Source organism: Corvus moneduloides, chromosome 6, assembly GCF_009650955.1.
Source record: "Corvus moneduloides isolate bCorMon1 chromosome 6, bCorMon1.pri, whole genome shotgun sequence".
Classification (NCBI taxonomy): domain Eukaryota; kingdom Metazoa; phylum Chordata; class Aves; order Passeriformes; family Corvidae; genus Corvus; species Corvus moneduloides.
The window spans coordinates 14,821,910-14,849,898 of NC_045481.1; positions in this window are offsets into that span (position 1 = coordinate 14,821,910).

Sequence of the window (27,989 nt, forward strand, 5' to 3'; positions counted from 1 at the left end):
GAAGGCAGCCACGTTTTCTTCACAAAAAGAGGCCAGCTACCTCTGACTGCTGGAACAACTTCTCCAAAGCTGTAGGGGATTACCCAAACTGGAGGTCTCTGTTAACATTTTCCAGCTCAGCCAAAGGGTTTTTGTTCAGTTCAGGAATTGCTTCTTGGTCTTTGTTGTTTTACGGCCTTTGTTATATTGAAAGTCAGACTAGATAATCATAACAGCCCCTTTCAGCCACCAGAACTTTGGATCTATTATACAATTTAAGGAAATCCCAGCCCTGGCTCCAGGAGTTACATGTGGTCCTGGTGGAAGTCAGTGGAGGATATTGCCTGTTGAGGAATGTGCACTCCCTGTACAAATAGGTACTGTGAACAAACAGGAAGATAAGTGAGCAATTGTGTGAGTATGTGAATGAAACAAGATGATGCACTACAGAGAGAACGATAAAATGAATCTCTGTGTAAAACCAGCCATCTAATGGAAAAAGCAAGAACAGATGGTGAAACAACTCCTAAACAAGCTGTTGCTTTAGTCTCTGCCCATCCACAAACAAGTTGCAAGAATTTCTGGTCCATGGTCCAGTGATTAAAGAGATGAAATTCAAAGCAAAAAGTGGGGGAACAAAAGAGGGGGAAAAAGAATGCATAAAACCCCAACCCAGTTTAAGTTTCATAGTGAAATATCAAAGCAATATTGAAACATAGGAATACCGAACACCAATACTTTGTTTTTATGTTTTGCATTTACTGAATCAGTTTCAATTGTATGAAGCTCTCTGCCCTTAAGCCCTATGATATAAATTTTATTGGATTTAAAGGAAACAGATTGGGAATCTGAGGCAGAAATATATATGTATTTACCAGTGCAGATTTTATGGTTTTGCCAGAGGAAGCTTCAAAACCATTTGATGTGCTGCTTATTTAGCACCAGTAACGTATTTGGGAACTGGGGATGGGAAGAAAGAGAGAGGTAGGGGAAGGAAGAGAGATCTGTGCAAAGAACAAGCAATGTTCTTCCCCTGGAACCAATAAAGCAATCAGAGGCTGCAAGTGTGCCTGGGGATGTGAGTGAGAGGGTGAGGGAGGTGGAAGTGGTGGAGTTGTAGCTGCCTGCAAGGCCAAGTAATGTTTCCATCTGATTTTTTCTGTGTCAGTGTTAATGCCCTAACCCCATCATTGGACAGTCAGCTGAGGTGACGATGGCCATTAACACCCAGTTGCCAACAGCCTGCTGGCAGAATGGCAGTCAGATGCCCTTTAGTGGGTGCTGCCCAGGAGGTTTTATCCTTCATGCCCAGGAGTGACTGTCTAGCCACCCTAGCGCAGGGGTCATCATTTGGGAAGTTAAGAAAGACAGGGATCTAGTCCCTACTTTACTCTTTCAACTCTTGCATGTGAGAAGGTAGAGGAGAGACAACTTCTTCCTGGAGAATGTAAGAAAATGTGGACGGGTGTGTAGAAGGTAGGGGAAGAGATAATATTTCCCAGTGGTTTGGATTATATTGCTGTTTTCTGGCCATGGGAAAGCCGAGGAAGCCACAAGCTCCTGAACTTCCATAGGTGGGGTAGGTATGGGCAAGAAGATTATGTCTGTAGTGATGTTTGTGTCAGCTGTTATCTTGGACACAGAGGAATTCAGATGTCTCCATCATCACCAGTTAAGTAAGGGGCCACAAATGGACTACCCTACCATAGTGTAGGAGAAGTGGAGCTGTTCCTGAGGGAGAGGAAGCTACAAGAAGTAGATGAAACCAAATGCAAAATGGTGTCAAACTGCCTTTCTTGAAACATGTAGGGCTGGATATTTTTTTAGTTATGTATTTATTTAGTTCTGGTGGTCAGTGACAGGTCTTCTTCAACCACAAGTAGCTCTGTGTTTCCTGAGTATCCCTAGAGCTGCTCCAGTCACAGGTGGGAAATGGGAAGGTAAAATAGCTGTTGGAAAATGAAGACTATGGAGTTGTGTTCGTGGAGTTACTCAAAAATATTCCAAAAGTTGTGCCAGAAGAGGTAGGACCAGGCACTTAAGTTCTCTGACATCAGTGGGCAGTCACACAGCTCCGAAACGTAAGGTTAATATCTGAAGTGCCTTAAATTCACCAAAATGGCTATTTCTATAAACATCTATACTGCAGAGTAATCTGATTTATTTGGGCATTGGTCATGGCAAGTGTTTACTAATGTCTGTTTTATGCTGCCATCACTTGGTACTGTTTTAAGTCACTCTGCCCTCAGAGTTTACACTCACCCTTACACCAGTGTGTCATCGTTTCCTTCTCACTAAATTTTATGTGTGTAATGTCTTTAATAAGATAGCCCCAGCAAAGAATTTCTAGAAAAATATTTTTCTTAAAACAAGTTCTGAGTTCAGCTGTGTTTGTCTTCTGTGACTATTGTAGAGAGGATCTTTGCTAACAGTGATGTTTTTAGGAAAAAAGAAGGGTGAGCAGACCCTAGAAAATATCAACAGAAAGCAAGCTATAACTGTGTAGAAGAGTTCATTAACACCTATCCTGTGGTAATCCAAACAGAGGCAGTAAAAATAATGTGTTCAAGAAATTTAATGTTGGATATTTTTAATAGCTTACTAGAAATACTTTTTGACCTGTTTTTTGGTTTTTTGAGAAAAAATTTAGATTTTTAAAAATTTTTTCTCCTTTGAAGAAGCCTGTACTAACCAAGAAATAGTTCTTTGGGCTTTCATTCTGGGCTTTCTTTCCTTATTCAACAACTAAACTGCATAAAGTTTAAAAATCTGAAGGAATCCTCATGAGATTCTGTTTAGAACCTGAAAATTCAGTGACCAACAGTTACAATAATTCATCTGAATAAACATATTAAGTAAAAAAATTACATTTGTTAGTTATCTAACTTAAGAACAATGTATTTTGTGGAATGATCTGGAACAAAAATGAAAGGGTAACTTCAACTGTTATTAGTAGGATTTCTCAAAATCCTACTGAAGATACTCCACAGGTATCATGATAATGTGGAGTCAGAATAAAATATTAATGTTTTCCAGTGATAAAATGTTTTACTTTCTTTAATTTAATTCACTGGGCTATAGTATCTAGGCTCAGAAAAGACGGTTATTCCTATCTGGCATGGAAAATGTCATCCTGTGGTAGAGAAAGGCTAACCATAATGCTAGTAATACTGGACAGAAAAAACAACCATCTATGTGGCTGCTGAAAGAAAACAACTGTAGCATTAAAAAAAAAAAATCTTTACTATTGAATTACAGTGTGTACTAAAACTTACACTCTGAAACAGACTTTCTTGTGCATAATCCCGATTAATAAAATGGTTGAAGGGTTTGAATATTTTCTAACTGATGGCTCTGACAAGTTAAGGCTAAATATACATTGCAGCAGCCACTGTTGCATATACGTTTCATGCACAAATGGAGAAAATAACATGTTGACTGTAATTTCGTAAGACCAGAGGGATCAGTCTCAGATTCGTATCTTAAGATAAAATCGTGCAATTACCATTGCAGTCCATCTTTCTGGAATATCTTCAATCAAAGAAAAGTCAACCATAATTGTGGATTTCAGTGGAATATGGATGTAGCAAAAATGTTTCAGACCACTGTGATTACATCATCTGCATCCTGACGATCCCGTGCCATTCACTCCCAAACCCAGCACAGACACAGCTTGCTCGGTGCACTGTAAAGACCAGTGATACTGTACAGATGAAGAGGAAACAAACAAAACCCAGTCAGGGCTTATAGGGATTAGTGTGCCAACATATGCAGATTTTCCAACATTCTTGGGGAATGCCTGTGAGGCTCAGGGGTCTTGACCGTGGTCCCACCCAGGAAGCTTTGCCCACGGTGGGTGGTGGAGGAGCCTGGACTGATGCAATTGCCCATCAGTGGGTCCCTCTAGTAAGACCATCAGGCCAGGGGACACTGCCTCTTCCCATGGTCAGCGACCTCTCTTTGTGACTTCTTATCCTTGGGGAGCAAAGCAAGTGGAAACAGACCTAATAAATGAATTCCTGTGTTAGTAGGGCAGGGCTAAGGCACTCTTTCCCTCGCTCCCACTCCTGCATTGTGGATGGACCTCACTGGGATGCTCTTGTTCTGATATCTCCTGCCAGAAACTTCTGCCTGCTTCAAGGCACGGACAGTAGAACCTGCTGTCTGCAGGACTATCAGCTTCGTGATGGACTGGAGGGAAATGAAAGGCAAGGAGATGGTGGGGAACAAAGGAGAGGACAAGAAGGATCCCCTAACACATTACCACCCCGAGTTTTTGGTTTCTTTTCCATCCCCCAAGGTGCTGTGTATACATTGTGTATCCTGCTTCTCAGCCATAATAGACCAATGTGACATGTCACATATGGTGCCACGGACACCTTTTATTTAATCCACCTTGAAAAAAAATGCAGTGCCACAGTCATCTCACAGACTTATGCAAGTTATAATAATCACCATTCTAATTTTTCCCACAACTTTGAGGCTTAATAGCTTTAAAATCTTACAAGTTGTAAAAACAATTAAAGCAATAATTTTAAAAATAAGCAGAATGGGACCTTCAAAAGAATGTGAACCTTTAACACTTCATGGTTAAATAAGGGCCTTGTAACACAGTCACTTGAAGGCCAGCCCTGAGAAAACGCAGAAGCATCCTGTGAATTTGTTGATGCTAGTTCAGACAGACTGTTTATTTTCATGATTTCATGGAAGAATTTTAATTTAATGAGTGTTTTATACACTAATGTAAAGCATAGTTTTAACCCTGTAATTATAGTGTCAAAATATTTCTGCTTAAACAGCAGCAGCTGACTACAGAAATGTGATTTACATCTGAATTGTATCAGGGGGACACTGCTAAAAATAATCAGCATGTGCCTTTTAATTGAATAAAAAAATTAACAAAGAATATCAATGTATCTCTCAGCTTAAGTCCTTCTGCCTCTCATGTAAAAGCTTTGCTTATTGCCTTTTCAGGGCTAGGGTTTCCAGAAAAAGCATAGGCACAGAACGGCCATGTGTCATTTTGCCCACCCGTTTCTCCCTGCTGCACACACAGCGATGGGAAATTGCATGAGCAAATTGTCAGTTCCTGTCATTGAGAGCCTACATTTTTTGAAAATCTCACCATTAATCTTTCAGCTCAGTTTTAAAATAACCAACTGCCATCATGAAACAGGTTTCTCATGCTGCTTAAGGCTGTCAGCAGGTTTTGACCAGTTCAAGCCACATTTTGCTCTTGGAATGGGGTTAGAAATCTTTTTGTAGTTGATGCTGCTGGAGAATTCAACTTTTGAGGTAATGCCTAGGGCAGCTTCAGATGGGAGAAATCTTGGTTGTGTGTTCCCAATCTGTTTGCACCACGGCTCCACCAGAGATGGGAACACGGCCCTGCAGCAGTGCCCTGGTCTTTGTCTAGCCCTTATCCGTTGTAAAGCAGGATTATTCTCTGTTTGTCTTACAGTACCTTCTAGAGGCCCCGGGTGAAATGGCACGCCGTTGTGCTGGATGCTTCCTGCACTTCCCAGGGATGGAGAGTCTCTTTCCCAGAGAAGCTACAATCTACAGGCCAAGGCACACAGAGGAAGAACCTTTATCCTTATTTTGGAAACAAAGAACTGATGCTGAGTCTACATCTACATCTACTGTGGCTGGACCAGCATAGGGTCTTTCAGAACATATGCCTCTGCCATGTGCTGGCTCCCTACTGCAGAATGCCAGCAAACCCCGTCTGAAATGTTCTGTGCTCACAGACCCCATTGAAGAAAGGGAGAAGCTATAAGTGAGGGCACTACGGGCTGTGTCTGCAGCCAGGTCAGCAAATGCAAACCTGGGAGCACATCATAGTGGAGACCTGCCCTCCAGTCTAGAAAACTTCCAGAATTATGCGACTTTCAAATTCAATCAGGAAATCTGTGATGAAGCAACAGATATTCTCCCAAGATATTTTGTTTCTTTCATGCAGGAGAATTTGGAAGAGAAGCTGATGATGTTAACTCACATGCACAAGCAGGCCTGCGGTGGTCTTGTCTTCGACAGATGCAATAGGTCCTCACTCTTTTCTCTCAGCCTTAAGGTTTAGACCATCTCCTTTGCCCACTGCGGTGCTTACAACCAGCACTCTTTTTTTCCAGCCAGGTCAGCCTAAGCAGACCACTCCAGCAGTCACACAGCTGGTGTCAGCAGCCCAGGGGTTAACAAGCAGCAGCACAATGCAGGCCCTGAGAGCTACTGACATCTCCATTGCACAGACTGAGTTTCAAACTGTCAAAATCAGCTTTGTGCTCCTTGGTTGCTATTTCCTAGCCTAAGAAGGTATGATTATGGCCTCGTACAACCAGTATGTGATCATGAATGCATCTGCAAGTTAGAAACAAGTTTCTATTATGTTTCTATTAAATTGTATAAACACTGCATACGTGCATTTCATACTGCATATGGGCATTGTGTGCTTCCACACATGTCTATATGTGTGCTTCCCTTATTTGAAGAAGCATGAATTTGGAGTCCTCTAGAATTCAAGGCTTGATCCTGATTCTCATCGATGTGCTAGCTTTAGTTAATTTTCTTCCTGAAGCACCAGATGCTCTCTGATGCCAGCAACGTGATGTGAAATGTTTTTCACAGGGTGAGATCCTAAAGTTCTGTTATGGCCTTTCCTGACACGAGGATCAATGTATGGATGAATCTGCTGTTTGTATAAATTTCAATGTCTCCACGGGAACTGCATATATTCTTTTTATTTTGTACTGCGATTCCACTAAATTGTCCTTTGGATTTATTTCAAAGAAGGAAAAGGGGGGGGTGGGGGGAGAAGGCAGTAAAGATTGCTCTTCTTATGCTTTAGTTGTTTTTTTAACTCAATTATATTTTGACAATTCTGTATGAAACTTTGGAGTATGTCTTTGTTTAAGCAGTATATCTTCCATAGGAATAGTCAGTTAAATGTATATGGCTAGTTTCAGGCATAACAAGCTTTGACAAGGGCATTTAGCGGTTGTAATTCAAATCTAATTCAGAACATCTTAGCGCTGGACCTGTCAAGTACTTGAAATGCACTGTAGCTGCAAAACCAAAGGATATGGTCCCAGTCATGCTCTGTGTGGCATCAAGCTGATGTGTCAACAAGAGCAGTTACAATTACAGGTTCTTTCAAGCATACTAAACTAATTTACAGTACTCTGAAAATGTGGGAAAAGGCCTTGCTAGCATAAAGGACTATGGGACTTTTAGACTGCAAAGGCAAGACAAGTGGCATGGCCATTTCATTCAGGAGTTTAAATATCACGTAGTCTCAGTACCACCTTTGGGGGGTTACATTTGTAACTAGATATTCTGTAGATAATAATAGATTTGCCTTGCAGCCATCAAATACCCTTGTCAAATCCCATTAGAATCACACTGCACATTTATTTGAAACCTTAGTCTAAAATTCATGCATCTGCTAAGTGAGGATGGGGCCCTATTTGCACTGGCAGTGGCTGGTCCTTTCAGTTTGTCTCCCTTGTTTACCTGATAAACAACTTTTCCACTGGCAGCAAAATGCTTAGGCTTCTGCTTACAGGGATTAGAAAACTTAGTGCAAAGGGAGAGGTTTTCCCAGAAGCAGATCTGATCCAAGGATGTCCCACAAAAAACAAGACAGAATTACAGTAACCAACATGTAATTTTAACATCACAATATAAAAAGACTTGATTTTAAAGTGCACCAGTGATTTAAAGCAGCTGCACACATTTAGAGGGCAATGCTTTAATGTGCACACAAAGGCTAATGGAAGCTTTTACAAATGAAAAAAAAATCAGGTTTTATGATTTATCTACTTTTTATGCACAACATTATAGGCCTTCCCCCCAGGGACTCATAAATGTGATTTTTACTTCCCAAATTACAAAGCTAGTCAATTATTTGGGAATGAGTCATTCATTCAAAAGTGTCTGTAACGGGATGTGTTAACCATCAGGAAATTTTACACCAATTGGAATTATAAACACCAGGGTAAAAAAAATCTCTTGGCCAACCAGCTATGTCTATTTGTGAAACCTTGAGCGAGGAGTGCAGTGTAACTTGTGCCGAAGGAGTTCTGAGAAGCTGACTTGGAGGGGAGAAAAGAGTGGTGAATTTTTTTCCTTTTTCCTTTTGATTGTATAAAATGTGTTTATTTTATTTTGAAATAATGTAGTTAGCAAGTCTGCAGCAACTTGCAGTCAAGGCTCCTAAAGCACCTTATAAACCTCAGCCGATTAAGCCTTGCAGCCATGTACAGGGTAAGGAGCTATTGGCCCCATTTTATGGAACGAGAAGCTGAGGGACGGAGGTGCTGCTGCTGGGAGACACACACGAGTTTCCTTTGGCGACCAAAACCGCTCCTTCCCTACTGCGACTCCATCAAGGCCAACAGGAACCAAAGGAGCTGGTTTTAATTTGCATCTGCTTCCCTGTATATGTGACTGTTCTCCCCCAAAGACTTGCACTGACCCATCCAGAAGTCCTCCATGGGGTTAACAGCAAGCCCCAAGCATGGCTGTGACTGATGACTCCTGCCTAAACTGATTATCATAGAATCATAGAATATGCCGACTTGGAGAGGACACATCAGGATCATCAAGTCCGACCCCTGGCCCTGCACAGGACTCCCCAAGAGTCCCACCATGAGCCTGAGGGCATTGTTCAAATGCTTCTTGAACTCAGTGTTGCCAAAGGTTGTATTGTTGAAACATCAAATTGTTCTTTTGGCCACTGTGAACTCCTGCTGCACCCTAGGCCAAAATTAGGAAACCTCTGGGGATCTTCATTAGTCACTAGTTCTCCAAAGAGAGCAGCAGTCAGGGAGGAAAGAGGAGAAGCACCTATGAATAGATAGGTATGTCTCTGCTGATATTTCCTCTGCTCCCACTGGATGCAGAGGCAATCTATTAATTCCCTCCTCGTCAGCACTGCATCTCTTTTCTGGGGAAGACATTCGGTCTTCGTTCTTGAAAAATGAAATTCATACATGCGCTTGCAAGTAGATGAATGAAAAGTGAAGGGTGGAAAATTAGGAATAGTATATTTATAGTGCTACTATTTCTAAAGTATCTTTAGGACATAAATCATTATTTCTCTTTTTTTCCTAAAGGAATTTGAATATTGTAAGTACCTTCAGTGATGGAAATATTTGCCCTGGTTCAGCACAGTTGCCCTGCTTTTGTGGCATCCTGGATTTTTCAAAACAACTTCCAGAAATGCATTTTAGTACAAAGCAGATTCATAATTCTTACATGTAGTCAGGTGATACAACATCCGAAATTTAAATCTCAGCTCCTCATACCCAGCGGGGCCACTGTTTCCATATGCAGAATATCCAAATGCCAATGTAAGAACAGAAATAGGGTCATGGAAATCTTGGTAAGGAGTCATCCCATAACAGCATCCTGATGAAGTCATACTGCTTTGGGCATAAACCATTAAAAGGGTAATTCAGAGTTGAGGAAATGCCCCCCAGGGCCTTGGCAAAATAGTGTAAAGGATGAGGAGAGCTTCAAATACAGGAGCCACTGCCACAGATCTCATGTGCAGGCAGATGCAGAACAGCGAGAGGTGTCCAAGGACCTAATGCAGGAAGGTGTGCAGCAAGGGTTGCGCTGCCAACCACCTTATGAGCTAGGAAGAAGATAGATCTCAACCCTCACTCCCACCACCTTCATAAGGTTCATTTTCTGAGGCTTTGCACAATGCTTTTTTTCCTTTCTTTGTACTTAAATCTAGGCCATCAGAGTGCAGAACCAAGTATTTTGCATCAGGTATTTCCTCACAGCATCATTTCTGCTGGCTGGTTTGCAATACTGTGAACATATGGCTGGCACAGTGAGCTCTGTTTTCTTTTCTCTGGAAACGTAAGGAAAACAAAACAGCACCTTAGAAAACTGGGTGTTCAGAACCTGTGTCCAGATTGGAATTATGTGATGTAAGTCCATCAAAATGACAGAGGAATGTATGCTATTCTAAGATAGCAATAAAGCCAAAGCATGCTTCTAAATAATCAAGTTCTGTCCATATCCTGTTTACAAGCAATGCCATTATTCAAGCAAAGGATGGATCCCACAGACTTATGAATGGCCTTACCATTAAGTGAGTGAGTAGATACGTTGCCTTCAGGAAAGCTATACACAACATAATATTAAATATAAATTTAGGTGTTCACAGAACTATTATATAATAAAGCCAGTTATGTGTTGCTGAATCAGGCCCTGAACAGTTTGGCAGTGCCTGGTGAAAGCTCCCCATCTGTAAATTACTTACTGTGAAACACTTTAACCGAATTCCAGACAAGTCAGGAGATTAAAAAAAAAAGTTGGAAAATTTCAGAGAAAAATAGATTTCCCTAGGTCTTAGTTAATACTTCAAGAACTTATCTGCTATATAAAGCCAGTAGGCCGGTTGCTGAATTTTTAAGTATTTTCCTGACATGTATTTTTCCAGAGAAATCTAAAAAATGTTAAGTAGCTTGGGTTCAGGTATTATTTACAGTGCAAATCAAGAATTCTTTTTTTTTTCACCAAACTCATATGCCAGGAATCTGACATAGGATCTGAACCACAACGATTGAAAATTAAGGAAAGTAAAGGCTATTCTCTTTGTCATCACACTTCCACTTATAGTGATATGCTCTTTTGTTATTAAGCAGGCCCAATCAAAACAAAAGGGATACTGTTTCTTTTATGAGTAATGCACTAACCCACCAGCAGAAAAAAGTTCAAGTAAAACCTATGGGTTCGGACAGCATAAGATTTATTACGATGGCTACAAAAATTATTCCTTCTTAACAGCACTTAAATTGTCTAATTATTCACAGCTGTTTTCAATTCGTTTCAGGTTCTTAATTAGGGGGTAGGGTCCTCCGCCCAACGCCTGAACCAGCACTGTCATAAAAGGCTAAGAATTGTTTCACGCTAAACCAGCCCAGCCCTGAGGCTGATTAGCGGAATCCACTGCAAAGTAATTTGTTATTCATACTTATCCATCTGCGTCCTGCTGGGCTGAGATAAAGAGATACACAGTTTCCTTCTTGTTTGTATCATTATTTTAGTCCATCAGGGCAATCAAGGCAAGTCTGGATGGAAAGAAAAAAAAAAAGGTAGTGTTTGCTGTTTTTTTAGAGGAGCATTGCAGGGCAAACAGGTATGTTTGGAAACCAGCACCTGACAATCTTAATTGACCTCTGGATTTGAGGTTGGGAGATCCCTGTTAAAATTTAGCATAACAGCAGGAGGCTGTGTGCCCGAGGGGTTCTCGAGGAGCAAACAGATGTGCAACCTGCAGGTAGGAGTCACTCCTGGGAGCTTAGACTTCCATCAAAGGCAACTTTCCTGAAGGATGGTACAGCAGGGTGCAGATGGTCCCTGTCGATTTTGGATAGGGAGCTACAGTTTATTGCTGAGGAGAACAGGCCAGCTCTGTTTATATGTGTTGGACGCTAAAAGTAGACAATTATGTCATGCTTAGAAAGATCAGAAAAAAATATTCTTTTCAGGTTGCCTTGGAGCTGTCCTAGACATTTTCTTTCCTTTGAATGCTTCAAGCATTACAGTTTTAAGAAGTCAAAAGCCTGTGAGACTCCATGTTCTTCCTCCACCTGTGAGGTTGCGTGTTTTGCATCATGAGCGAAAGTGTAGGTGCAAGTTCCTGCCTTTGCATGCGTGAGTCTGTGCTTGGGTTGGATGGATGGCTGAGCACATACAGTAAAGGGAGCTTGAGCCAGTTCCAAAGGAAGTCTTACTGGTTTAAATGGGAGTAATAAATCTTTCAGGTCACCAGCTGCACTTAGCTGGCCTCATTAAAATTCAGGTCCTTAGTATCTATGGGCAAGTGTATGAAAAGGGGTTATGGGGTGAATTGGTCAACAGATTTTTAGGTTTGTTTGTGCTCCCTGTGGACTCCCCTACTGAAAAAGTCCTGAAGAGTTTAATAGGAAAAAAAGAACCTATGTTATTTTTTTAAAGTATCCTATAGGATTTAATAGGGAATTATATCCTGACTATGGACTTTTTTTTATGGTTCAGATAACTGTAGGCAAGACTGATTTGTGCATTAATGCATTTTTCTAGTGTGTCTCAATTACAGAAACATCTGCACTAAGTGAACTTGAAACCTCTTTGATTCCCTGTGCAAATTCTCACTATTCAAGAGTCCTCGTGTTTTCCTATTTCTTGCCTTTGGCTTAATAGTTTCAGAGTGGGTTGCAATAGTATGTAACTGTGTAGCATACAAAGGAAAGTGGGATTTTTTAAGATGTAGTTGCTTAAATCCTTCAAATTCTGCATTCAAAAAACATAGCTAACTCAGCACCAGTTTATCTCCTGGATGTTATCAGCACGATCTGTTATCTCCAGTAGAGACAGACTTTCAGCCTAAACAACAGTACTTGTTCCATGCAGCACTTTATTGGGCTGGGGAAGTTATTTGAATCCACTCTAATAGTCATGCCTGTTTAATGGAAGGATGGAGTTTTATCTGTTTTCAGCCTGGTACAGAGTGATTTTTTTTTTTTTTTTTTTTTAATTACTCCCGGCTGTTATTTGCACCAGTGCAAAATTAGCATTGGCCTTTAAGGTAGGCTATTTCACAAGGTGTGGGACAGAAAAGAATTGTTTTTCAGCTAATTGGAAAATGAAATACTACTATCTTAAAACACATTGTCAAGTTTGTTAAGCCCTTTTCCAGGTTCATATAACAAGTTTATAGCAACCTATTCTTATTTTGGGTGTGTCGGGCAGCACAGGAAAACTTCTACAGATCCGTGCAGTGGTGAATGGTTTCAATTCACTGTTCACTGCATGGTACACCCAAAGCACAGCTGATACCAGCCCCAGGCTACCAGCAGCATGCTCACTTGAGTGTGAGGACATGAGGGCTGTTCTGTCTGTGAATGGAACTCACAGGCGGTGTCTCCGTTCCAGCCACTTTTCCACACCAAAAATGCTTTCACTGCCATTTTCTCCTCACTTTTTCTCACCTTAGGAGTTGTGGCTCCCCTTCCTTCCAGCTGGAAGTGAGCTATAAGCAAGAGGGATTTGCTGTCATCTCACTTGGTAAAAAAGCAGTCCACTTCCTGGAAAGTTTTGTGTCCAAAAAAGAAAAAAAAATGCTGACAAGCTATTCCAGAAACAAAGACACTGAAATCAATTTCTGTTTTTACATCAATCAAGAAAGTCACAGTGAGAAAAGGCTGGGTCCTATGGCTCTCCTCTTAGGAAAATGTGAGGAAGACTTCCATTTGGATGGAGAATCCAGGGACAGACTAAGCAGGTTGCCCAGTATCATCCAGGAGTCTGTGGTATTCAGAATTGAAGTTGAGGGTCATACCTCATGTAAAACTTTTCTGTATTTCTTTAACTCTCTGAAATAGCTCTTCTTAAGACTTTCCACCACCTACATTATGCATGTTGGCACAGCTTTGTTACAGAGCCACTCACATCTGCTGAGTCAATGCATGTTAGCTATCACAGTTAAGGAGATATCTGCTGAGATAAACACTTCCTGTATGTCTACAAAAGGGCTAATTCCCACTGAAATCAGTAGAAAGTCCATTATTAATATCACTGACCTGGAGTAAAGGTTTGCTCAGATTTGAAAATGGAGGTTGTACCGTGACCATTGCTGTTGTTCATCCTCTGTCCAAGCTTGGCATTTCTCTTGATTGGAGAAATGGCACTGGCAGCTTTGATATCTGAGAATTTTCAGTCTGGTTTGGCACTTTTGTGATGGCAACCTGAAATCTGTCCAGTGAACTCAAAGCATTCTGGAGCGAGTTCAGAAAAATTTGGGCCAATATAATTTTATGCTTATATGAATCCTCCTGGTGTTAAGTCTTAACTTAGTTTACATTTTAGTCATTCACTGGGACACCAATAAAAAAGAAATAACCTTAAAGAAAAAACAGCTGGTGACTCAAAATCAAATCCTGCTAATATTTCTCTCCCAATAAAATTGGTATCACTGATATGAAGGCAAAGTCTTCACATTATATATTATATGATACACTGTAATACATAATAGACTATACACACACGCATAAACCCCTAATGCTTTAAGAGCTAGGATTTAGAAAATATATAGGGAAGCAAAATTACATTCAGTGCTGGGCACCCTATTACCAAAAATATCTAGGAAAACTGGAAGGACTTCAAAGAAGACATGTTAAAGTGACTGGGAATCTGGCGGAATTGGATTTTGAGGAAAATTTTAAAGCACCTAAAACCTGTATCTAGAAATTAATGAGGCAGTGACTCAGAACTCTGACTTGCATCAGAATTGGCACCATTTTTGGCTGGCATATGAAGGTAAATTGAAGACAGGGCTGGTTTACATTGGGCTCTAAAATGACGTGGTTTTGGTACAGCTTTACAGGCAGCTGAGTCATCTCTTCAGTGGGACTGGAAACCTCAAAATCTGGGGCTGGAAGTGCCAGCGGGGAGCTGGAATGCCAGGGAAGGCTCCTGCACCATGACAAGGCCCTCAGCAACTCCCAAGCAAAGCGCTGGCATCTGTGTTGGGAAACTGCACCCACCCCCTCATCAGCAAGAACTTTGCTTTCTGAGGGTACCAGCATCTGCAAGGTTGGAACCTGAAGGGCTACTGTGCTTTGAACTGCTGACAAGGTCCAAGTCCCATTTTATAGACACTTTTTCCTCAGATGTGGCAGTGGTGTTACACCAGGAGCTGTAGCAGGAAAATCCAAGTATCCTGCTTGGATCCTGCAAATGACAAATGACTGGGAGGAGTGGACTCATCTGCTCATGGACACACAGATGATTTCCAACAGAGGGCAGGCATCAGCCCAGATCCTGAAGTCCAGGCATATAACCAAAGCCAAAAAGCTCCCTTTACTTGTAGCACAGCCAGGTTAAAGGAAATTCCAGAGACATATATACCCATGAAATCAGAAAAAAAGGAATTTCATCAATAAAATTTCTTAATGGTGTGGGTATACCCGTTGTGTGGGTACTGCTTGTTCTTTTCCCCATTATTGAATTTTATTTTTTTTAAACAGACATTTTTTTGCAAGAACACATTTATAAACTTTCTCTCTGGCCCCTTGGGAAGGTTCTTGTGGGACACAAACGACACGGTTCCTATTACGTGAGATTTTTATATTTAGATGTAGCAAAATCATGTTACAGGAAATCACACTGCTCACTATGTTTATCTTTGCACTCTCAGGTTGGTTGATTTAACACACCTTTTTCACTTTATACAAAACTTACTTCCTTTCAGGTATTACCTAAAAAATTAGGGTATTGTTTCATAATGAAATATTACCCTTTATTTTAATCAGACTCAAAATGAAGTCTGCTCCTGCAAGAACATGAAAAAATGACTTAAGACATTGATATTGCCATTTTAGGTGTGAGAAGATCCATTTCATGACTGGAACTTTATTAATAAGGAACTCCAACTTGCATTTTCAAGCACATGAGACACAGCCCATCAGAGGTTGTACCACTTCAGTGTGAAGGACTGACTTGATAAACTTTTCAAAAACTAAGGACTCTGTGTGTAAATTCTTATTGAATCAGATCACCAATTGCTTGTTTCCTCCATATTTGGAACTTCCTCTTCTCATTTTGTTTAGAAAAAAGTGTACTTATCCCACTTAAAACCATTTCCTTTTTCCTCTTGCAAAGTGAGAAAGCAGAGATGCGAATTAGTAAGCATAAAAGAGCTATACTTCTGCTGCAACAGCTTATTGTTGGAAATCTTGAATCCTAATTAAGGGAAAAAAGAGAATTTGACCTTTGGAAAGTGATAGGCTAGTAATATTTTATGTATATGATCATTTGGAGAATGGCACCACTTTCGTGTTTGAATTTATAAGTGAAAGGTAAAATATTATTAATGTAAGTGAAACATGCTTCAAGCAAAGAATAAAGCAATGAATCACGTTAAGTGCATTTTTGAGGAACGTGGGAAGGATGCGCTCCTGCTCCTGGATGGTTAGTTTCTTGCAAGCAGGCTGTTAGGTTGAAACTGTATCTGTGGTTTGTTGTTTAATGAAAGAGAAAGATAAACTGGGGAGACGACAACAATAATGAAAAAACAGAAATCCTTGAGACAGGTTCTCTGAGCACTTCCTCAGGGAGAGGAGAGGCAGGAGGGATGGATTGCTAATGACCAGAAGTAGAAAGTTTGATGGCATTACCAGGCAATGTAAATACAGGCTAATGGCCTCATCCTGCAGCACCTCTTGTGAGGTGCTGGGTGAGCAGCCTCAAAACGGATCACAGCCAGCAGCAGCAGCCCAGACTGTTTCAGGATAAGACCTGAAGTTACAGAGAATATTCAGAGCAGGATTTCAGTCCCTGCCAGCACTTGAGGTGGGAACACGAAATCTGGTCTCCAGAACACACAAAATCCAGGAAGTCCTTGTCCCATTTGTGTTTCTGTCTATAGCTGCCTGAATTTCATAGGCTCTGTATTAATTTCTGCTTTGAAAATGCCTGTTCTTAGAATTATGTAGGGAGACATTCAGGTCCCTAAATATAGGTGGCTTCCAGATACCACTCCATGAGGGCAGGGGTCTCTTGCAGGAGTCCTCTGTCATTGCTGCTGGTCTTATGCTAATGTCCTAGGCACCCTCAGTGGTCCCAGGTGATATTCAGTGCTTACAGCTAGGCACCAGTACCGCTCCCTTAGTTCCAACACGAATTTCTGGCTGTAAGAGGTTGGTTTCAATTTATTTCAATATTTTCTCTCCAATGTCCCCACTGCATTTGTGCAGGTGAAATATTCCTGGCTTAGTCTTCTGGAGACTGGAATTCTCCCTTGGTAAGAATTGGTTTGGACGTAGCAATTTTTCACACAAGTATAATAACATTAGACATTGAAAGCCTGTGAATAGAAGAGTACCCTTGGTTACTGATGTCTAAAAAAGTAAAACTGCCAATGTGCATCAGAACAGGAAAGTAGTAGTTCTGGCGCCAGAACAATATACAGAAGTCTTCTTTATGGGTCTTGGGGCAAATTCAGCTATTGTTTGTATGCATGTACTCCTTTTGAGTGCCTGGTGCTCTTCCCATGGACATTAGAGCACATTCCATCTTGCCATTTTCCCTTCAGCTGCACAGCTCCTTCTTCATGTATGGCAGCTTTAAAACAACAAAAAAAGTACTCTTTAACCCTACTGACCTTTAAGCACATGACCTGTGAAAACATCGTCTTCTTTCTATCTACGGTACTCTGTATATTCAAGCACACATTTGACATTTATGTTTTCCTGAGGCAGTAAATTTTCCTTCTGCTGACATAGAAGTAAATGCTTTAATCAGAATAAATCAGACTCTTTAAATCAGCTAGCTACATCTATAGTGAATTAATTACTAAAAATGGCTGTGCTTAAGGCATCTGGATGTTGCTAGTATTTATTAAGAGCATGACTGTTTTTTCTACAGCTTCTCAAGAGATTTAATCTCTGCACAAGTGAATAATTTCAGTTCACTTCAATGAAGCTAGTATGTGGGTTAGACACTATTAGTCTGAGTCCCAAAATTGATGTGAAAGCTACTGCTTTCCTTCCCAAGGGAAAACCAGGACTGGACAAGGATGAAGGTAGTCATCTTTGACTCACGTTGTCTACAAAATGGATATTTCTGGGAGCAGGTGCTGTTTGAGCCCTTGCAGAAAGGGCCCTGGGCTTTGTGGTCAGCCTGGGGCCAGAGGTGGGATATCACTGAGCCAAGCATGGAGCTTGAGGCACAGGTTGTGTCAGGATATCCCTTTGCTACCAGGCCCACATCAGCCTTAGCTCCAGGCAGTCACTGGGCTTAGCCAGCTCTGACCTACTTTTAAGATACTCTGCAGATACACTCACGGAGTCCAAACTGAAACCTATAAAATACTTTCCTGCAATTTTTAACATGAAACACATCCAGCCTCCATAACAACACTAACTGTCATAATTAAAGGCACTCTTTAAAATTTCATTTGGTTGAGAAAGGAAGCTATTTGAATGAAATGTCAATCCAAACCCTTTTTGTGAAAGGAGCCTTTCTTTAATGGCTTTCAAAACCTGCTGTAACTGTCTAGGGTAACTTAGAAATACAAATGTCAGAAGATTTCTTGATCAAAGCAAACTCCCATTCTTACTGTTTTTCATGTCTATTACAAATTTCTGTCAATTTTATTGAGACCCAAGCAAGTCCTTAGTTCAGACTTTATTATGAAAGAATATATTTTTCAATTTTTGCAGTTTTCACAGTATTTTTTTCCTAACTATGACTGCTGCTGCTCAGAAAGTAATGAGTTTGGCCAAACCTCTTTCTCAGCTGAAAGCTATAATGGGAAATAAAAATAAGAGCTTTCTCCACCCTGACAGACTCCCATTTAGTCCTTTGTTTCTGTCCTCAAACTCTTCCAGAGGAAAACAGGCTGTGTTCAACTCCCCCTTGCCCTGGGCCTGCCTGTAATTTGATGTCAGGCCCTTTCCCAAGACACTCTTGAACATCCAGTTTACAGTGGAAGCATCTTCCCCTCAAATCTCCTGCTCCCTTGGTTAAAATGATGGCCCTTAGTGGCTGGTGGTGTAAGGACCTCTATCCACAATGCCATGGAAACCTGCAGAGGTGTGAGTGACCAATGTGGTATAGTAGAGCTGGCTCTGGGGTGCACAGGAGGGACAGTGGTATCCCACTGCCATAACATCACACAAAAGCTACAAGAGGCTTTCCTTTTTTTCCCAACTGGCATGCCTGTGAGAGGAAATACCAACCAGAATTTTAGGGTATTTTCTGGAAAGCTGCCATTTGTCATATGGAAAAATGCCAGTTTTTCTAAGCTGCTGCTTATGTGGTGTAAGCGTGGAAAGATAGCATCACGAGGCTTTTCTCTTTGCCAGATTTTATATGGGAAAAGTGAGGTGTGTCTGAAGCTGTGCCAGGGTGTCCCACACTTGCTTCTCGTTAAGTCTGAAAGCTTTGGACCAGCAGAAAAGCCCAGCATCACTGGGGGAACAATGTGTGCAGTAACTGTGGAGGCCCACGTCCCTGCTGTAACCAGAGCATATCTGTCACTTTTAAAGCCAGGGACAGGAATGATGCTTCAAATGGACATCATTCAACTAAAAGTGTTGGCCCTGGGGATTTCAGCTGCAGTGAAATCTGGCAAGAGTGTGTCTCTGGAGTAAAAGTGCCATTCTCGGAGTTCACGGAGATCCTGAGCAATTCCTCACTCAACTCACAGCAAAAAAGACAAAAAAACCCACAAAACCCAAAGAGAAAAAGAATCAGAAACAAACTAGGCAGAGAACAGACCTTAACTGGATAAAAACAACAACAGTTTTAGTCTCTTTGTAAGTCTGATGAATGAGTGACTAGACAGTTTCTTGCAAAATCCTGCAAAATTATTGAGGGTTCCCCCTCACTCTTACACAGAGAAGAAAGTCAAAGTTTAGGCCACTGATCCACCAAAGAGTTCAAAGTCTGCTGAAGGCTGGAAGCTGCCAAATTAACGAAGTCATGTTCAGAGTGAGATAACTGTCCAGATCTCATTCTGAAAATGAGTTTCCTTTCTGGTATGCATGTGAAACCTTTCAGTTTCTTCATTGACTTTAATTTTCAGTCATTCTAACCTTGCTAGACTGCTGCCTCAGACAAAGACAATAAATAAAAAGTTTGCTGAATAGATCGTTTTCTGACTTTCTCTGATCAGAAAAAATCTCCTTAAAATAAGCAATAGTGAGCCAGCCAGTGCTGCAATGTGATTAACAAAAGTGTAATCAAATTAATGTTCTGAGTTTAAAATCCATAGGTGCAGAAGGGTCCATGAGCTGCTGTGAATAGCATCACTAGCTTACTTCCTTTTTTAAAAAGTTTCATCCACACTCTCAAATAAAAACAAATTTTGTGTCATTTTGGTCCTAACTCTTTAAAATGGCATCTGGCCTATAGACTAATACACAAAGTAAAACAAGAAAGTGGGAAAATGAATGAATGAACGAATACTGTGAATTCTTGAGGATGTCAGAAATGGAGCAAATAGTAATCGTAGCTACTGATGGATTCTGTAACTGGTCTGTGACACAGCTCCTGGACAGGACATTCCCCCAGCACTGTCTTCAGGGCTGGCATTGTGGGTTCCCTGAGCATAGGGGAAGAGAAAAGGCTAAAATGTGGTAACAGAGTCACAGGACTTGGTGAAGGGCATCTGAGGAGTACCTGAGACAATAGTTGATTTTAACTTTTAATTAACTGTCTATCAGGTTGATTGAACTTCTGAGGCCAGAGACGGGCTGCTCTCAGTAAATAATTGGGGTAATTTGCATTCTCCAACAGCCTTCAATAGGACAGGTTTGGCAGCTGACTTTGCAAGCGACCCCTGCTAAGGCAGGGTATGCTGCAAGTCACTTCTGCTAGTTTAAAGCAGGGTGAAAGTGGTGCAGTTATAACTCTAGTTAGGCTATGCTGGTCTGAAGCATTTCCAATTTAAGGACTCACTGAGTAACTCTGAGGATATCTCTTGGCATATTTAATCCCAAAAGATCCTGAGATACTGTAACACACTAATGTACTTTTTATGTACCAGTAAGGCACAGACCTAGGTATTCAAGTACCAAATATCTGCTGAAAACATGTAAATCTGTCATTTAAGTCTCTCAGAAGATCTTAACCTGAAATTAGAAGTCTTAATTGAATGAAAGACCTTCACTAACAGTAACAGGAGTTTTGCCAGAGTAAGGACCAAAGGATTTAGTCTTAAATTTGAAGACAAGTAGTTTTAAAACAATTGATAACTGGATGAAACCACTTGTTTGGAAAACTCCGAGCCACTTTTATATAGCAGTGGCAGAAATGTTAATGCCGTTTTTCCTTTCAGGTCAGTGACAGAAACACAATTATTAAGAAAACAGTTTTTGAATATTATCTACAACTTTAATATCTCTTTGTAGATTTGTGAGCCTGCTGAATTTGCCTGTCTATAATCATTATTAGATAAAAAAAGACTTAAAGCTAACTATTTAAGTTAAAACTTGTAACTTTCAAGCGATCATCTGCACCCTGTCATTTTGACTTCTTAAGCCTGGAGTTTGCAGTGCCTCAGGCAAAAACATTACTGTTACCGTACGTCAGATAAGATGCGGCCTGGCTTTTTTTATATATAATATTTATTGGATATTGGGCATTGCTAAAGGGGATCTTATTTTAACTGAAGCCAGATTTTCTGTAGTTAATAGAGTTAGGAATGGTGTATTATTTTCCAACTTGGACGGGTTATTAATACTTATAAGTTGTGAACATGGAAAGAATTCCCATAAATCTGTGTAGTGCACTGAATCTACAACAGAAGAGATAAAGATGTATGAAAAGCTGCTGAATGCCTGCATGTCACATTCAGCCCCTGTTCAAGGACTTGATTCTGCTCTGTGGAGCCCTGGAGGAGAGGATGCCTGAGTGGGGCTGTCAGCGGCTTTGAGGGCTGCTGGTCCCGGGGTCAGCTCTCCTCGTCTCCAAATGCTGCTCTCCAGCTCTGCATGTTTTCCATATGCGTCATGATAGTCCTCTGCTTCCCAAAAGGGTATGGTTTAGCCAAAAGTGGGAGGATTTAGCAGGACAACACAAAAAAAATCAAAGAATTGGTGACTGATTATTTTCCTCCCTCTGTTTTAACAGACAGAATGGGCAATATTCCTTCTGTGTTGCTGAAAGGGACAAGGATCATTCTCAAGTTGAAAGGTCTCTCTCCAGTTAACCAGAGAGACCATATTCAGACCTCAGTGTCCTATACCAGATCTTGGATCTAAAGAAGGTCATATACACCTGTGTGTGCAGAGTTGCTCTTTTCCCCCCTGCTGAGTCATATGAAATTAGGGGTCATTTTTATTCTGGCTTCTCTTTTCAGTTGTGCACACGCCTCCCTTGCATGCACAAGCCTGGAATTCATGCAAACCAGGTGCATGCAGAAAAGAATTTTGCTCTGAATATGTATTTAGCCAGCAGTAACTAAGCTCTCCAAATTCTTCTCTGGAGTGCACAGAGCTTTGTGTAAAACCCGGGACAGACTCTCATTCTTAGCTGTAATTTCTCAGTTGTCCTGTTCAGGAAGCCAGAGAAGATATTCCCACAATATTCCCACTGCTTCACTGCATGACTTCAGGCAACACAGGGACTGCAGAGCCCTGCTAGGTGCTGAGGGGTCTTGGCCCCCTTCTGACAAAAGACTTAAGCATGTTATTGAAATCAAAAGAAGGACTCACAGGCTTCATTGTGATCAGTGCTTTTGCTTTCCTTGAAAAAGTTAAGAGGGTTGGAGCACTCAGTTCCTTATTCCATCCAGTCCTTGATGATTTTGTTCCAACTCTCTTTCTCTCACTGTCTGTAAATATGCGTGTAATGGTACTCAGCCTATAAAGATTTTATAATGTTACACATTGTGCAAGAGAAAAGCTCAGAAAAGTGAATTATGAATGTCAATGTATTATTTTGGGAAGTGTTAGAAGGAAAATAAATGTGATATATCCATTCTACTTGCACAATAGCTGCTACCATCATTCTTTTATGTCTTCTGTGCAATTATTGTCACTGTGCTGCGCAAGGTCATGCTGGTAACCCCAGCTTTATGGATGTACAGCTAAGGGAAGCTAAGTGACTTCCATAAGTCACAAAAAAATCAATGGCCATGCAAAGACCCAGGTGTCCTACTCAGGCTGTAACTTCTGAATCACCTTAACTCAGTGCTATAAATAGCCTGGGTCCCAATTCTGCTTCCACCTACATTCCTGTACCTCCATCCCCACCATTGACGTGTCACTGCTCTATGTCTCTTGTAGGAACACTCACAGTCCAGCTTCAGGATCTCCGCTGCCGTGTCTCACGTTTGGTGAGGAGATGATAGATTAGTTCCCTCGCGCTGAGGTTGGGCAACTAAAGCAAGGCTTACAGCACCCCTAAGTACACAAATGAACAACCTTCTCTCAGAGAGTTACGGTTGTGTTCTACACAAATCTGGAAGTGGTGTCGTGTGTGTCTGCACATGCACTAAACACCGATCAGATCTGACAAAAAAGCAAAAATGGAAACCTCCCCTAAGGCAAGATCTCCAGATGCATAATTAAGGCACAGAATATGTGGCTGGTTGCATGGCTTACACTGGGCACCCCGGGACCCATAGCTGCAGCTTTCTTCTTCTCAGCACTGGCAGCTTCCAATACACGGTGGTGGTGCAGAGGGCAGGTTGTACCTTGTGCTTTCTTAGTGTACTACACAAGGAATTAAAAAATCTGGTTTCAATTTAAAAGGGACTTTGCAACATGTTTGGTTATGAAAAATGTAACTAGCTGGTGTTAAAGATAGGACATGGTACAGGTACTGTTGTGATCTGATGACTTTGCAACATCCAACATTCTGTGGTGAGGAACTATAAGACCCATCTGACAGTGGAAGTTCTCTTCCTAAAACTTTTTTTAGCTTGGTGCCACAGTAGTTTGAAATATAATGAGTGTTTCCAGTTTGTACCACACCAAAGATATAAACACTGACCTTTCATTTTGTCTTCTGATGAGTTGAAAATACAATAGCTGTCTGGGAGATTGTGTTGGGTTGACCCTGAGTTGATGGACAGTCTTTAAGACCAATTACGCTTCTCACAATTTACATATTTAAACCGCACAGAAAGGCGGGACTTCCCCTTTTTGGTCGGAGCTCGCCTGCTGGAAGGTGGGGGGGGCTCCGAGCCTCCCGGCCCCGCTGGGCCGGGCCGGGGCCACTGCCCCTTTTCCCCCTTTCTCAGCACCACGGCACGGACCCTGGATCACTGGGGGGGACTGTCCCAGAGCCGCAGGCAGCTCAAACCAGCCATGGACTGCCACAGTTAAACCCATCCGGCGCGGCTCCCTGGGACCGGCGGGTCCCTCTCTTCTCCATGCGGAGCCGGCGGAGCCAGCGGGAGCCGGCAGAGCCTCCTGTCTGCAGCCAGCACACTTCATGCTGAACTGAAGAGGACACCGTGCAGCCAGCAGCACAGAGGGAGCGAGGCTTTCCCCACCGTAAAGCCCGAACAAGAACACCCTTCAACATGGCGGTTTCAGAGTCAGAGAGAAAGAGAAGTGAGTCACGTGGGACGGAGCTGGAAATGGCGACAGGAGAGAAGAGGGCGGTGCCGCGATTCTGGCGCGCAGCTTAAAAGAAACCTTCTTGCATGCCGTGGTAAGAAACCGTAATACCACAAACTGTTTGTCTCTTTAATCCAATGAAAGAACATGGGGGGATGGAGTATCCTCGTGTGCCTGTGAAGATTGTGAAGAATGCCTATGCCAGGCTATATAGAAGTAGTAAGAGGCTGTTAGAGACTTGTGGCGAAGAAAAGCCTTTGTGTGCAGGCCAAAAGAACTTATCCTTAAAAAGATGAATAACCCCATGTGATGGCCCATGTTTTGTAGTATGAAAGAACTGTGAAATTCTTCATGGGAGAGATGTTCTACACACAGCAGACTGTTTGTTTCCGGGCGGGTGTGCTGTTGGTGGCAGTTTGGGAACCACGTGCAACTGAAGGAAAACCTTTTCTTCCTTAAGCATAAGAGAAAGACTTTTCAAGAACTGCAACACTGACTAACATCCCATGTTCTGTTATCCCTTGTGTGAGCTGGATAAAAGGAGAGAAGTGCTGGAAAGGGGGGGGGGGGGGGGGGGAATTTACTTTAATTTTGTTTCGTTGTTTTCTCTTTACTTTTAATTCTGTTAGTAATAAAGCTCTTTCATTGTACTGCAACTGTTTAAGGTTTGTGCCTGCTTTGCTTTTCTCCTAATTCTTATCTCACAGAAGAAAAATAAGTAAATAATGGATATTTTGAATCAAAACCACTACATTTAATTGGTGTTTCTGCCCGGTTTCGAACTCAACCCGCTACATCAATGGTGGAGAATGCGGGCAATTAATGAGCGCTGTGAGATGAAGATTAATTAGGAGAAAATAATAAGCAGAGCAAGTAGAAAGTTATAACATTAAGTAGAATAATAGAAGAAATTTGCTTTGTAGTAGTGGTAAAAATTCTAGGGGTGGAGGTTTATGGAATTTGTTTTCTTTTAGCTCTGGTTTTGCTATTTTAAGTAACTTTTGGATATGTAAATTTTAAGAAGCGAGGGGTGGAATGTGTTGGGTTGACCCTGAGTTGATGGACAGTCTTTAAGACCAATTACGCTTCTCACAATTTACATATTTAAACCGCACAGAAAGGCGGGACTTCCCCTTTTTGGTCGGAGCTCGCCTGCTGGAAGGTGGGGGGGGCTCCGAGCCTCCCGGCCCCGCTGGGCCGGGCCGGGGCCACTGCCCCTTTTCCCCCTTTCTCAGCACCACGGCACGGACCCTGGATCACTGGGGGGGACTGTCCCAGAGCCGCAGGCAGCTCAAACCAGCCATGGACTGCCACAGTTAAACCCATCCGGCGCGGCTCCCTGGGACCGGCGGGTCCCTCTCTTCTCCATGCGGAGCCGGCGGAGCCAGCGGGAGCCGGCAGAGCCTCCTGTCTGCAGCCAGCACACTTCATGCTGAACTGAAGAGGACACCGTGCAGCCAGCAGCACAGAGGGAGCGAGGCTTTCCCCACCGTAAAGCCCGAACAAGAACACCCTTCAACATGGCGGTTTCAGAGTCAGAGAGAAAGAGAAGTGAGTCACGTGGGACGGAGCTGGAAATGGCGACAGGAGAGAAGAGGGCGGTGCCGCGATTCTGGCGCGCAGCTTAAAAGAAACCTTCTTGCATGCCGTGGTAAGAAACCGTAATACCACAAACTGTTTGTCTCTTTAATCCAATGAAAGAACATGGGGGGATGGAGTATCCTCGTGTGCCTGTGAAGATTGTGAAGAATGCCTATGCCAGGCTATATAGAAGTAGTAAGAGGCTGTTAGAGACTTGTGGCGAAGAAAAGCCTTTGTGTGCAGGCCAAAAGAACTTATCCTTAAAAAGATGAATAACCCCATGTGATGGCCCATGTTTTGTAGTATGAAAGAACTGTGAAATTCTTCATGGGAGAGATGTTCTACACACAGCAGACTGTTTGTTTCCGGGCGGGTGTGCTGTTGGTGGCAGTTTGGGAACCACGTGCAACTGAAGGAAAACCTTTTCTTCCTTAAGCATAAGAGAAAGACTTTTCAAGAACTGCAACACTGACTAACATCCCATGTTCTGTTATCCCTTGTGTGAGCTGGATAAAAGGAGAGAAGTGCTGGAAAGGGGGGGGGGGGGGGGGGGAATTTACTTTAATTTTGTTTCGTTGTTTTCTCTTTACTTTTAATTCTGTTAGTAATAAAGCTCTTTCATTGTACTGCAACTGTTTAAGGTTTGTGCCTGCTTTGCTTTTCTCCTAATTCTTATCTCACAGAAGAAAAATAAGTAAATAATGGATATTTTGAATCAAAACCACTACATTTAATTGGTGTTTCTGCCCGGTTTCGAACTCAACCCGCTACAGAGATGTTATTGAAATATTTGCTCTTAACCAAGATGGGGCATCCACACAGCTGTATAACAGATCACCAAGGGTTCTCTGTGTAACACCAGCTATGCTGAGTCTTCCCTTCCAGGGAAGTCTTAAAAAACAAAACGCCCTCCTGGTGCTCACAAGCACTGCCAGGTCAGGCTGTGGTGACTGAGGAAGTCAGCTGAATGGTGCCTTCATCAGCCAGAACAGCTACATCTGATAGGAGTTTTGAGACAGTTCCCAGACTAGCCCAGTAATATAAACTGAAGTAGATGTTGATATTTTTGCTGGTATACTAGGCTGTGAACATTGAAGGCTTCTGAACAGGAAAGTTGCTTGATGTTCCCATTTCTTATGGTTACCATAAGTTGGGTAGATAGCTTGGTCAGGTATGGAGCAGAAACTTTTATTTGCCACCACTTGAACTGGCAGAACTTGTGAACCACAGGCTGCCCCTATTCTTGTTGAACCACATCTCATCCACATCCGTGTACTGGAGGGAGAAACAGCCTCTGCAACCACAGAAGAAAGCAGCATTGTGAACTGAGTGTGTTTTGATTGAAGCAAGTCCTTATGAGAGGTTTTCAAAGCACCTGGATGATGACTTTATTGCTTCAGTGACAAACTAGACTACTCCAAAGGACTGTCCAAGCACAGGGCTTTGGAAGCTTACTTTCAACCAGTATTTTCGATGGGGTGGATTTGCCTTCGCCACTGGATATGTTTTTCTCCTGGTGAATGCTCAGCTCTGTGCTCAAGGTTTGGGGCTCACAAGTTTAACCAGACAGGTGTTCAAAGAGGGAAGGCAGCTGGGAGGGTACCTGTCAGTGTGTAGCAGGCTTGACAAGCTGCAGAGGCACACTTTGAACTATGGTCAGTGAAAGGCATAATCCAAGCTTGCCAAGAAGGCTTTAATAGCTCCCCAGCATTAACAAAAGAAAACCCTGTGAGTATCTTTATGGGGATGGGTCAGTCATTGCAAGCACTGAGATAGCTGGTTAGCAGGACCACCTATAGGATAACTACAGAGCTTATAATGTGTCAGACATCTGCAATTGCTGTTGTTAACGGTAATTAACTCTTCTGCAGCTGCAGTTAATTTTTAAAGGTGCTGGTCATCTAACTATAGAAGAAAACCTTAGGACTCCAATTTACATGTGGCAGCAGCTCAAAATCAGATCTCTGCAAGGGATTTGCTGCCACCAGCATGTACTGCACAGCACTAAAGGAAGTTGCTGTGTTTACCTGAAGGAAAGATAGAAAGCTTGTGAAGAAGCTTGTCAATAGTCTCCCTTTTTTTTTCCTGGCATACTATGATGTACCTTGAAATAAGGTCGGTTCAGATTAGATATTAGGAAGAAATTCCTCACTATGTGGGTGGTGAGGCACTGCAAGAGGCTGGCCAGAGAAGTTGCCCCATTCCTGGCAGTGCTCAAGGTCAGGCTGGATGGGGCTTTGAGAAACAAGGTCTAGTGAAAGATCCCATGGCATGATCTTTAAGGTGCCTTCTAACACAAACTAATCTATGATTTTGTGTGCTACAACGCTTTCAAATAAAAAATGGAAGGACATC